The 12,638-nt window shown below is 38.2% G+C and overlaps 1 long non-coding RNA gene across 1 annotated transcript in view; it reads right to left on the reverse strand.

The window, feature by feature from the left end:
* Window positions 1-12,172, reverse strand: part of LOC132539895 (uncharacterized) — a 375,892-nt gene extending 363,720 nt beyond the window's left edge. Inside the window, exons 1-2 of the long non-coding RNA XR_009551183.1 lie at window positions 11,981-12,172; window positions 11,722-11,948 (exon numbers count right to left, since the gene is read on the reverse strand). This is a non-coding gene — a long non-coding RNA (uncharacterized LOC132539895). The remainder of the gene's footprint in view (window positions 1-11,721; window positions 11,949-11,980) is intronic.
* Window positions 12,173-12,638: the final 466 nt, after the last annotated feature.

A 12,638-nucleotide genomic window follows, 5' to 3' on the forward strand; every position in this document is an offset into this window, starting at 1 on the left:
AATTATTTCCCAGGAAGTTTATAACTAAAAATGAAACCAAATAAATCCTTCTTCAGAGGCAGCTCACCTGTGATCTCAATAAAATATCCAGAATTACTTCAAGGATAATATCCAGAATTAGGGACTTTCAAAATCACTATGACCTTCTTTGTCGTCTCCTCTTTCCATTAATGTTTTTTTCTTAACAAAATGCCTGTCCTTTGCCAAAACATCTCAAACTATAGAATCTGCAAAAGATTAAGTAAAAGTGCTTTGGAGAATAGAAAAACTATTCCTTTAATATCACAAGTACTTCTCTCCCTCTTTTTTGATTGTAAATATATACAGCACCCTACCTAACATGTTAATTCACTTATAAGAGTCAGACTATTACTTTAATGGAACATGTTGGCATCTGTCTGAAGCCCTAGTCATCACCCTTCCAGAAATCCTAATGTCAACAGTTTAGGGTCTCACCCTCTTTCCCTATTAATGCATACATTTTTCCTATCTCGATATTCTTACAATTGTTTTGACTCATAGTTGGATGTGAAATATAAAAGCATATATAGAGGTAAAAAAATAAATTAATAATTTTGTTGTTAATATATGAAGATAATTTAAAGAAACAAAGAAAAGGGAAACCAGAAGATCAGGGTAAGAATGAAAACTGCTATGGGCTTCACAAAAGGAATTAAGGCCATGGTAGAACTCCTTGCCCATTTCTGCTTTATGTGTTCATCTTTCTCTTTCTTTCTTTCTTTCTTTCTTTCTTTCTTTCTTTCTTTCTTTCTTTTTTCTTTCAGTTACCATCATTTTCTCTATTTCTGTGGCAGAAAAACATAATCACTCAATTATCTGAATTTTACAAAATATAGCTTTTATCTCTGTACAAACACAGAATCACCTTTCTCAGAACAAATTCTAAAATACAATGTAATACTTTGGACTATGCAGCTACTTCAATCTTGGGTCATAGACTTGGTTCAGAAAGTAGACTCCTGTGTCAGTGTTCACTGTAACCAAATAGAGCTCAAGGAAGTCATGAAAAGACTTAGTAACAACCACCAGATTCTGGACTCTGTGAATGTCATCTATGTAGTGACCTTATAAATCTGATTGAGTTAAAGAGATTTTCCAAGATTTTATGTGAATCCCAAAGGGAATGACAAGTGCCCTCATAAGAGACAAGTACAAGAAGATTTCATCTTAGAGGAGAGAGACCCAGAGATATAAAGCAGAGACTAGAGTGATGTGTTTTGAGACAGAGGAAGGGATCACTTGCCAATAGACATAGGCACCAGAGACTGGAAGGAGCAAAGAGACAGACTTTCTTCTAGGACCTCTAGTAGTACTTACTATAGGATACATGACTCTGCTGACCTCTATATCTCGGCTCAGTGAAAACCATTTCAGACTTTTAGGCTATAGATCAGTAAGAGAATAAATATGTATTATTATCACACAACAAATTTGTGTTCTTTTATTATAGCAACTATGAGAAACCATATAGAAGTTAAGTTCTTAAAATATAATGAAATGTGACAATACCTAAGAGAATTCTTAGTAAGATAAGACTGTAAACCTCATGGCGGGGGTATACAGCCTAATAGTTATACAAAGAAACTCTCATGCATGAGGCTCTGAAGTCCCAGGTTCAATCCCCCATAACACCATAAGCCAGAGCAGTGCTCTGGTGTTTCTCTCCGTATCTTTCTGTCTCTGCATCTATCTCAACCTAAAATACATAAATAAAATACTTTTAAAAAAAAGATTGTAAACCTCAATATAAAAGAAATCTTTTATAACACTGAAGAGGAAATAGTCACAAATGAAAGGATATACACTATTAGCCCACATCTGCCTTCTGATTAACAGCTTCAGATACATGCAAAGAATGTACACTAGTCTTAGACTTATAGAAGCAAACCCTTACATGGAAAAGGATGCAAAAGAAATGTGATTGGCTATAACTGATTACACAGGGAAAGTTCAAAAGAACTGAAGAGATAACTGAGTAACAAGGGCTTTTGCCATGTGCGTGGCATAGATTCAACCCCCAAACCAACTGAGAGGTACTATGCCACTGGAAGAAATTCTGATACTGTGGTATTGTCCACTTTTCTTATTTCTCTATCTTTCTTGCTGAGTGAAATAATTACCAGGCATGGTTAATTCTCACATACACAAGGTCCACAAAAATGAAAAGAAGGAAAGGAAGAAAGAGATAGGCAGAGATAGAGACAGGAATAGAGATAAGTGAGAAAGGAATGAACAGAGAGAGAGAAAAGCTCAGAGAAAGTAAGCATTAGAGAAGAAAATCCTAAATAGAAAAGAGTAAGATCATTGAAAGAACACTAAATCAGAGACTAAGATTCTGTTCCCAATTCCCAATAGGCTTTCATACATTTTTAGGATTTGCCTCAGCATCACTGGCATAAAGATATAAAGCAATATGATCCTGAAGATACCAACCAACTCAAGGATTCTGTGTTCTAGATTTTGGTCTATATACTACAGAGTTAACTTCCGGGACTATTGAAAGTTTTCACTACTGTTTTTTTTTTTTATTATTTTTTATTTACAAAAAGGAAACATTAATAAAACCATAGGATAAGAGGGGTACAACTTTGCACAATTCCCAGCACCAGAACTCTGTATCCCATCCCCTTCCCTGATAGCTTTATTACTCTTTAACCCTCTGGGAGTATGGACCCAGTGTCATTGTGGGATGCAGAAGGTGGAAGGTCTGGCTTCTGTAATTGCTTCCCCACCGAACTGAACATGGGTATTGACAGGTTGACCCATACTCCCAGCCTGTCTCTCTCTTTCCCTAGTAGGGAAGGGCTCTGGGGAAGCAGAGCTCCAGGACATATTGGTGGGGCTGTCTGTCCAGGGAAGTCTGGTCAGCATCATGCTAGCATCTGGAACCTGGTGGTTGATGAGAGAGTTAACATACAAAGCCAAACAAATTGTTGACCAATCATGGGCCTAAGGACTGGAATAGTACAGATGAAGAGTTGGGAGGGTCCTCCATTTTTTAGATAGCTAGTAAGCATATTTTAGTTAAATTCCAAAAGAAAAAGGGAAAAAAAAACTAGTATAGCCACAGGCCCTTTGGAATTTAGCTCCTGTGTTTTGACCTAATAGCTGTATTGACAAAATCCTGTACAACTAAAATGGAACAACTCCAAGTGGTCTTGTATAAAATCTCAAAGGTTATTTTGTATAAAACAAAACATAAAGATAAGCCTACTGAGTCAGACCTGGGGCCCAGGGATCTTCAGCATGGACCAATAAGTGTTTGTAAAGACATATATAAATATTCCTCAAGGAAATCCAGAGACAGTTCTGCAGGTTGAAGGCAAACCACAAATCTATCAGCAGGGCAGAGAAAAAAGTGAATACTTTCTTTGTTGTTATGATAGACTCTATTACCCCCCAGCCCTTTAACTTTTTTTTTATTGGGGGACTAATGCTCCGCAGTTGCCAGTAAACACAATAGTTTGTACATGCACAACATTTCTACTACCAATAGAAAATATACTGCCTTTTTCTTTTAATAAGGTAATTTCTACTTAGGGATAAATTGAAAATAAACAAATATTTCTGAAATTGGCACATCAAAACTTTACTTTGGCCTAAATTCCTCATCTATCTTCTTTTTGTTAGCTAAATCACAGTAATTCTAACAAAGATCATTAGTAATTTTTGAATCTTTGCAATAAAAATGTAAGGCTCCATATATTTTCAGTAGCCTCAAATAATCTGCATAGTTTTGTCATCTGTATGGAAATGGAATTGTTTTTTCATGCTGAAACTATAAAAGTTAGAGAATCTGTGTGTGTTGGCTCATTATTTTGTTCAGGCAAATGTTATAGAACCCCCAAATATCTTGTTTTTTTCTTTCTTTTTCTTCTACTCCTCCCCCTCCTCCTTCTTTCTCAGAACACTGTTCAGCTGTAGCTAATGGTGATGCAGGGGACTGAACCTGGAACTTTAAAGCCTCAGGGGTGAGAGTCAGTTTGCATAACCATTATGCTATCTACCCACCACATGTTTTTTCAATTTTCTATTGGGGATTAATGGTTTGTAGCCTATAGTAAATACAATTGTTGGTACAGGTGTAAAATTTCTGTTTTCTGTAAAACACTCTAACCTCCCCCCTAGCCTAGGTCCTCCTCCACCATTATACAAAAGGACCTGAAAGCCACACCTCTCCCCAGAGTCCTTTACTTTGGTGCAATATATCAACTCCAGTCCAAGTTCTATGTCATGGTTCCCCTTTTGCTCTTTTTTCTCAGCTTCTGTCTATAAGTGAGGTCATCCCATATTCATCCTTCTTTTTCTGGCTTATTTCCCTTAGCATGATTTCTTCAAGCTCCATCCAAGATGTCAAACTCATTATTTTTAATAGCTGAGTAGTATTCCACTATGTGTTTATACTACAACTTTTCTCAGTCACTCATCTGTTAGATACCTGAGTTGCTTCCAGGTTTTCAAATAGAGTGTTTTTATCAAGTAGATCTTTCATTATAGTCAATCCAGAGGAAAGTAATCCAGACTTGATCCAAGGACTCCATAATGCTAACAGTGTTAGAACTTATTCATCCTTCTGCTTTGTCATCCTTAGCAGATGGCTTTATTTAATGTTTTTTGATTTATGGATACAAGATAGTTATACCATCTTCAACTCATTCTGGGTTGTTCGTTTGTTTTAGTGATTTAAAATCTGTAAGATTATAGGAGTACACAATATGTACACCACCAACATTCTGTGTTCTCTCCCCCCACCCCCACAACTCATAACCAATATAGTTCTCACAAAATATTACAAAGGGTTTCAACTCACTCTGTATTCAGAGCAAAAGAAAGAGAGAAGGGAATACAAAGGGCAAAAGATGAAAGCATATTGTTCCACTTCAATAGCTTTTCTGAAATCAGAATTTACTTATACTACATTGTCAGAACTATGTCCCTCCTTAGGCATTCACAACTACAGAAAAGGCTGATAAATATTATGTTTTAAACTAGGTATCTCCTTTTCTTTAAAGACCTTAAATTTTCCTCAAGAAACAGATAATGAATACTGGGTAGACAACTGAAATATCTGTCATCTCTTGAAAAATCATTATTTTATTTGTTCCCATCAGAATTCCATTAGGGCTTCTCTTGTTGCTAATAAAAAAGGAGACTAAGAAGATTCATTCAAAATAGTACATTCATAATATTGTGACTGCAAACAATTAAAATAATTGACAAGCTTAAATAAAATGAAAGGGGGATTGATGGACAAAAACTAAGACATCTCATAAAAGCAAAGTTTGAATAATCTGTTCACAGAAAGAAAAGGAGATAGGATTGCTCCAAGAATGTGTTAGAGTTTTCCTCTACAAATTTGCCAATAACAGGTACACACCACATAGTGCATCTTACAAAACAGCACCCTAAAATTGCAAAGTGATAACAGTCAGCTTATGTAACCACAGTGTTTTTATTAGATCTTTGAATCATCCTTCAAGGGCAGTATTTTCTGAATGAGAGGGCATATGATAGTGTCTATTAATCCCAGAGGTTAGTAGCCCATTGTCTTGTCACTTTTCTTTTTTTGAAGTGAATTTGGGTGAATTTTTGAAGTGAATGTTTACTCTGACAGTTTATATGACCTTCAATAAACTTACAAATAACAAGTGTAAATATGAAGAGAAGAAAAAGAAAATTCAAATTCAGAGTATGCATATCCATTCTGATGGTAAAAAAAAAAACTGCTGCTCTATTTACCAATGACATGGGGCAATAACTTAATGAATGGAAATACCAGGTAAGCAGAAAGTATCCTTCAGATCTAGTACCAGATGGTGGTTCATGACTAAGTGATTTTGCATGAAAATTTGATCAGCCAACAATGAAAATAGGTAATCAGACCTAAAGAGTGAATTTGTGTAGTAGATTCATGATAAGTATGGCATTTATCTATGACACTATGCCTTCTTTGTTTATGAACCTACTGACCAAATACTATTTGGATAAAAAGGAAAAATTATTAACATCTGAGACCAGCCTATCTTTTCACTAAGAATTTCTTTTGTGCTATAAGCATTCTGAAAGGTGTGCATGAGATAAATTGTCTCTATGTTGTAAACATGCTTTGAGATATTCATCCATACCAACCCATTCCTTAACTTCTTTGTCAGCTATATTCTAATCTTGCTTTACAAGCAAGCAATCAGATAATAACTATTAAGTCAACAGATAATAACCTATAAGTCAACAGAGATCATTGTTTTTTAATCAAATTCCCTTTTAGGTACAGTGAACATCAAAGTACTATGCTATGCTTGGTTCACCAGACACAAAAAGATCTCATTTCCTTCACCATCATTCAAGGCCATGCCTATCTTACAGCTGTAAATGCAGTTTATATCAACATTTCACAGAGAGTTAGGCACAAGCATTTTAGTCAAGCAGTCAGAGGAAACTACCTAGCAGGTAGTTATATCTATAGTTATGAGTGAGGAAGTCATCATAAAGTACACAATGGAAGTGTGTGAGACCTCATTGGGCTAATAATTTGTATCTATTTGATACACAGATTTAATGATGAGTTGTCTGATGATAGAATATTGCAAGAACTACTTTGGGAACCCAACAAATCACCAGAGCATCCAGAGACCACAACTCTGCCCAAACCTCCAGCTCTATCCAGTTGAGTAATTTCTGTAAAAAACAAAACAAGGAACATCAAAGGTCACCTGAGACTACAACAAGATAAGACTGGGACTACTTTGGGAATCCACCAAGTCAACGGTGAGTGAAAACATATGTGGTTCAGGACAACAGAGAGGAGCCTAAGGAGAGATTCCTGCGACTAAAGCCCATATGTATTCTGGAGTGGCTGGTAACCATGTGGCAGTCTGCCAGTTGAGGAGCCACCTTCAGTCTGTTTTACCAACAGACAGACTGCTGAAGGGAGGAGAACTCCCCTAAGACTCACCGAATACAACCATGAGTCTCCATTGCTATTGCCCCTTAGAGGCCGGAGCAGCAGGAGAGAGTCCCTGTGCTGATATCAGAGGGCAGAGAACTGACTAGGAAACTCAAGAGAAGATACACACCCCAATGGTCTAGCAGTGGGGCTGTAGTGAAAACCTTTCCATATTGTTCTCCTGATGATAACAAGGTGAATAACTGCCTCAGAGCCCACAGACTGTAAATAGGACTTGTTTAGAAACTCACAGCGCCCAGCAGTGCTACCCATTTGGCTCTGACTGCCAGCAGAGAAGCTAAATTGAGCCAGAAGCTTTGGATCCTTGAGTTGTGGGAGACTCTGCCTGACTACTGTGCTAGCTCTCCCCTACCCTGCCTTATCTCTTGGTCAGGAGTGTGACTAAGCTAAAAAAAAAAAAAAAAAACTATTTAAACTAAAAAGCCCTCAGGCTACCATAGCCTATAGGGAAGAAAAAGAACAAAAGAAGCTTTAACAGACACAACACTTCAAATCAAGATTGATATAACATTGAAACAACAGTTAATTTCCACAGCTGTGAAATATTTAAGTACTTTACTTAGACACAAGTCAATCTAGGCAAGAGTGATCAGTAGACTGAAAAGTACTGAGATAAGGATCTCATAACTCACTATAATAATGGTTAAACCAAGGAGAAACATTGGAGAAATGAACCAGGACAAAAGTAGAAGCACAGAAGAATGAGATAAACATTCAAATGCTAATTGAGGAATTGGTCACAATAGTGAGGAGTTTGAAAAAATTCTCATCAAAAATGCAGGAACAACAAATGAGACTTTGAAAGACAGCACTATCTTGAGATAGCTAGTCTTCAGGAATCCCACCTAATTCAACAAGACAAACACAGACTCAAAGTGAAATGATGGAAAACTATCATACAAGTCAATGGCTCACAAAAAAAGGAACAGCTATTCTAATATCTAACACAATAGACCTTAAAATAAACAAAATTTTAAAAGATAGGGATAGACATTACTTAGTTCTCAGAGGATCAATCAACTAAGAAGATTTAATGATTATCAACATCTCTGCACCCAAGGAGAGACCATCATCTAAATACATAAAACATCTACTGAAATAACTACAGCAATATATTAATAGCAACACAGTAATACTAGGAGACTTAAACAAGCAACTGTCTCAACTTGAGAGATTATCCAAGCAGAAAAATCAATAAAGAAATAAGGGATCTAAATGTAGAGATAGATAAACTAGAACTATTGGACATTTTAAGAGTAAAAATGGTAATTTCACTGTTTTCAGCCCATCTTAGATGGAGCTTGAAGAAATCATGTTAAGTGAAACCACTACCCAAACCAAGAGACCCCTCACAGAATGAGATAAGATCTTTACATGCCATACATCAGACAAGAGTTTAATAACCAACATATATAAAGAGCTTGCCAAACTCAACAACAACAAATAACCCCATCAAAAAATGGGGGGAGGAAATGGACAGAATATTCACCAAAGAAGAGATCCAAAAGGCCGAGAAACACATGAAAAAAATGCTCCAAGTCTCTGATTGTCAGAGAAATGCAAATAAAGACAACAATGAGATACCGCTTCATTCCTGTGAGAATGTCATACATCAGAAAAGATAACAGCAGCAAATGCTGGAGATATGTGTGGTCAAAGAAACCCTCCAACACTGCTGGGGGGAATGTCAATTGGTCCAACCTCTGTGGAGAACAGTCTGGAGAACTCTCAGAAGGCTAGAAATGGACCTACCCTATGATCCTGCAATTCCTCTACTGGGGATATATCCTAAGGAACCCAACATATCCATCCAAAAAGATCTGTGTACACATATGTTCTTGGCAGCACAATTTATAATAGCCAAAACCTGGAAGCAACCCAGGTGTCCAACAACAGATGAGTGGCTGAGCAAGTTGTGGTCTATATACACAATGGAATACTACTCAGCTGTAAAAAATGGTGTCTTCACCGTTTTCAGCCGATCTTGGATGGACCTTGAAAAAATCATGTTGAGTGAAATAAGTCAGAAACTTATTATTAAAAGGATGAATATGGGATGATCTCACTCTCAGGCAGAAGTTGACAAACAAGATCAGAAAAGAAAACAGAAGTAGAAGCTGAAATGGAATTGGCATATCGCACCAAAGTAAAAGACTCTGGGGTGTGTGGGTGGAGAGAATACAGGTCCAAGAAGAATTCAGAGGACCTAGTGGGGATTGTATTGTTATATGGGAAACTGGGGAATGTTATGCATGTAAAAACTATTGTACTTACTGTTGAGTGTAAAACATTAATTCTCCAATAAAAAAAAGAAAAAAAAAACACCTGACACTCATCTTGACTTCCCTGGGCAGATGACCTCACCAATGTGTCCCAGAACCTCCCCTCCCCAGATCCATGCCCCACTAGGGAAACATAGAAACAAGCAGAGGTATGGATACACCTGTCAACATCCATGTTCAGTGGAGAAGCAATTACAGAAGCCAGACCTTCCACCTCCTGCATCCCATAAAGAATTTTGGTCCATACTCCCACAGAGGGACAAGGAATAGGGAAGTTGACAGTGGAGGGGATGGAATATGGAACTCTGGTGGGAACTGTGTGGAACTGTACCTGTTATCCTACAATTTTGCTAATAATAATCATTAAATCACTAATCAAAACATTTAAATTAAAAAAAGGCCACCAAAGGTTACACTAAAACTAAAATATTATACTAAAAGGTATAACTAAAGGTTACACTAAAAGATTCAAAATATAGTAAAGTGAATATATATTGTTCAGTCAGAATATTGTTTAATTTGGAGAAATAGAAGCACAGAGGTGATGAGAGAGATCCCAGGAAACCCAATGCTTGGCTTCTTGATGATGCATTGAGACACATAGATCAAGGGTTTCCTTTTTTGAATATCCACTAAGATGTATACATTAAAAAATGACTGAGGGGATGATGTTATGCTTTAATAAAAGAAATGTTTATTTAAAAATCTTAATTTAGCAAATACCATTAATTGTTTATTAGTTTAGAGTTCATTACTGTCTAAAACCAGATCTTCACAGAAATTCACTTAAAAACTGGAAGCTCATTCTAAAACAGAGAGTATATAATGGATTTGCTCTCAAATTCAAGATAATCATTAGATAGTCCCATTAGGAGTTATCACAGACTCTATTGTATATCCTAGACTCAAATAGTTTCTGTGTAGTATCAGAATCATAAGTGTTGGGCAAAAAGAAATTTCAGTTTTTCTCTGGAAGACTTAAAGCTAATTGTCATGAAACTGGAAGCAATAATTTTAGGTGAATTAGTAGAAGAGGGATAAATATCAGATGGTCTCATTCATGTATAATAAATTATGGTCTGTTGTTGTTAAAGTTTGGGGGCTCCAGCAGGCCAGGCTAGCGTCTCAGTGGTAGACAGAGAGAGACTTGGGGACAAACGGCTGGGCTGAGAAGCTGCAGTTTAATCTTTATTTATGAATGGGCAAATCACCACACCATGTGCTTCCCTATCATTCTCTCTCCGTGGCTCCTGCTGGGACTCTGGATGTCCTTAGCATAGGGGGCAGGGAGAAAAAGGGGCACGGAACTGTTAAGGGCCAAACCAATTCTCTCAGAGTTGGGGGGAAGGGGAACAAAACAATATGAAACATAGCAACAATTCCCCCTTCTGTTTTTAACTAAATGACCACAGTATCAGGTGTGTGGGGTGAACAGGAACCTATATCGTACAGGCATTTTCAAAAAAGAAACTGGCACAAACATGGGGAAACATGTAAGCAAGTAACAAGAACCAGTGTGCTGCCAAGGGAAGGCCTGAGGGGGCCATTTTTTGCCTCTGGGCGAAACTTTATCAGCTTAAAAAAACATTTCCTGCCTCTGGGGGGCGTACTTGCCTTGAAGGGCATTTTCTTGAAGGGGGGGGAGAGTGAGGCCTAGAGTTCCAAAGCATGGCTGCAGTCAGTCTTTGAGAAACCCAGCAGCATAAGACCCAAACTGCCCCTGCGGCTACAGACAGACTGTGACCCACATAGTGAACAACTGCCACCTCTCCAGATTCAAAGGTCGTCTCTAAACTTTACATCAGGCTCAACCTGATGCTGTTGACTGGCTACAGAAGAAGGGCAAACACTAGAAGAATAAGAAGAAGAAGGGGAAGCTGCTAGTTTTGTGCAAAGTTTCCGAGGTGTACTAGTGAGTCTGACAGAAGTACAAAGCAGATGTCCACCGAAGAATTGCCAGGGGATGAATTGTTGTACGTCTATCTCGATGGGGAATGTCAGCCATCAGAATTCCGCTTTTCTGTAGAGAACTTGACAGCTTCAATTCACTTACTTATGAAACAAAACTTGTAGCAGGTTAGAAGTTTACCACAATTGATAACTGTATTACAATTAGAAGTCTTTTTTAGAATGATTTTAAGGTTGTTTAAAGTTTAAACAATAGAATGTGAAAAGGTAGACATAAGAATCAAGGAAAGAAAACCTCAGGCATGAGAATCATTAGCATGGCCATTGTGTAATCTACCATTTCTAATGGAGAAGGTAATCGAGAGTTGTACATATCAACAAGTCTATTAAACCTTTTGTTACACCCATTCAAGATGGAGACACACCCTAGCTGTGCGCAGGTTTTGTTTAGACCAACTTGGTTAAAATATATTGATTTTTAACTAATTTTTACCTCAGACTTTAAATGTAAGTTAATTTTATCTTTATGTGAATTACATTGAAAACCTTTTTCATTTAACTTTGTCTGGTAAGAATTTAGCCTTAAAGTTACATTTTTAACCTTAAAGTTACTGTTTACCAAACTTTAAACACACACATAAACATGGTCTTTAATACACAAGGAGAAAAACTTTTGTTACGCAGACATGTCATTTTAAACACGAATTAAGATCTATACTGTCTTAGCCATTCTGGGAGTGCGTTGTCCAGCGGTGGCCTCTTGGGCAACTTCACTTCTAGGAATTGCAGGTTGCGATCTCTGGACAAAACTCTGCATACTCTAGCTTGTCTGCCTTCAGACCCAAGCTGGAGATCTCGGCCTGGGGGCCCAGTTTCGGCAGGGAGCCCGCGGTCTCTGGGTGGTCCGGGATCTGTCCAGACTTCATAGCATGAGAGTGGGCAGGCCAGCTGTGCAGAAGGTGCAGGCCGAGGTGCCCCGGGTGGCGGCCATGATAGGCTGCCGTGGCCCTGCCCCATGGCCCTGCCATGTCTGCTGCCCTTTTCCCAGCAGCTGAGCAGCGTGGAGGGAGCCCACGCCCAATGCCCCGCACCACATGGTGGAAAGTCGGCTCATGCAGGCTGGCGTTGGGCTCCTGTGAGCTGGCATTGGGCAGAAACCACAGAGTGGTCGAGAGATAAATGTTCCAGAAACAGCAAAACAGTCTCGTGAAGAAAGGGCAGAGGCCTTTGGAGATCTCTTCACAAGCAGAAGAGAAGGCCATAGTGCATAGGTAGCCAAATTGTCTTCACTTATCTAAGAGATGTGCAGGTCAGGTCCACGTGAGTGCCATTTGTTGTGAAAGTTCAGGGGCGCCAGCAGGCTGGGCTAGCTTCGCAGTGGTAGAGAGAGACTCACGGACACACGGCTGGGCTAAGAAGCTGCAGTTTAATCTTTATTCACAAACGGGGAAATCACCACACCA

The sequence above is a fragment of the Erinaceus europaeus genome, chromosome 8, assembly GCF_950295315.1.
Source record: "Erinaceus europaeus chromosome 8, mEriEur2.1, whole genome shotgun sequence".
Taxonomy (NCBI): Eukaryota; Metazoa; Chordata; class Mammalia; order Eulipotyphla; family Erinaceidae; genus Erinaceus; species Erinaceus europaeus.